The following is a 900-nucleotide window of genomic DNA, read 5'->3' as shown; positions in this document are numbered from 1 at the left end:
AGCATCTCCATTCCTGCCATTGGAGCAAACAACTTTGAGCTGAAACCTCAATTAGTTTCTCTGATGCAGCAGAACTGCAAGTTTCATGGACTTCCATCTGAAGATCCTTTTCAGTTCTTAACTGAATTCTTGCAGATATGTGATACTGTTAAGATTAATGGAGTAGATCCTGAAGTCTACAGGCTCATGCTTTTCCCCTTTGCTGTAAGAGACAGAGCTAGATTATGGTTGGATTCTCAACCCAAAGACAGCCTGAACTCTTGGGATAAGCTGGTCACGGCTTTCTTAGCCAAGTACTTTCCTCCTCAAAAGCTGAGAAAGCTTAGAGCTGATGTTCAAACCTTCAGACAGAAAGAAGGTGAATCCCTCTATGAAGCTTGGGAAAGATACAAACAGTTGACAAAAAAGTGTCCTTCTGACATGCTTTCAGAATGGACCATCCTGGATATATTCTATGATGGTTTATCTGAGCTATCAAAGATGTCACTGGACACTTCTGCAGGTGGATCCATTCACCTAAAGAAAACGCCTGCAGAAGCTCAAGAACTCATTGACATGGTTGCTAATAACCAGTTCATGTACACTTCTGAAAGGAATCCTATGAGTAATGGGACGCCTATGAAGAAGGGAGTTCTTGAGGTTGATACTCTGAATGCCATATTGGCTCAGAATAAAATATTGACTCAGCAAGTCAATATGATCTCTCAGAGTCTGCATGGAATGCAAGCTGCATCCAACAGTACTCAAGAGGCTTCTTATGCAGAAGAAGCTTATGATCCTGAGAACCCTGCAATAGCAGAGGTAAATTACTTAGGTGAACCTTATGGAAACACCTATAACTCATCATGGAGAAATCACCCCAATTTCTCATGGAAGGATCAAAAGCCTCAACAAGGCTTT

At 41.6% G+C, this 900-nt stretch overlaps 1 non-coding gene across 1 annotated transcript; it reads right to left on the bottom strand.

Annotated features, from left to right (window-relative positions):
* Positions 1–318: 318 nt before the first annotated feature.
* LOC148549695 (small nucleolar RNA R71) lies at positions 319–426 on the bottom strand. The gene has a single exon (XR_015897708.1). It is a non-coding gene; the product is annotated as a small nucleolar RNA R71 (small nucleolar RNA).
* Positions 427–900: the final 474 nt, after the last annotated feature.

This window comes from Arachis ipaensis, chromosome B8 (genome assembly GCF_059453495.1).
Source record: "Arachis ipaensis isolate K30076 ecotype BB chromosome B8, ASM5945349v1, whole genome shotgun sequence".
NCBI lineage: Eukaryota > Viridiplantae > Streptophyta > Magnoliopsida > Fabales > Fabaceae > Arachis > Arachis ipaensis.
Note: the sequence above shows the minus strand (reverse complement) of the source record. Positions and strands in the feature narration are given on the sequence as shown.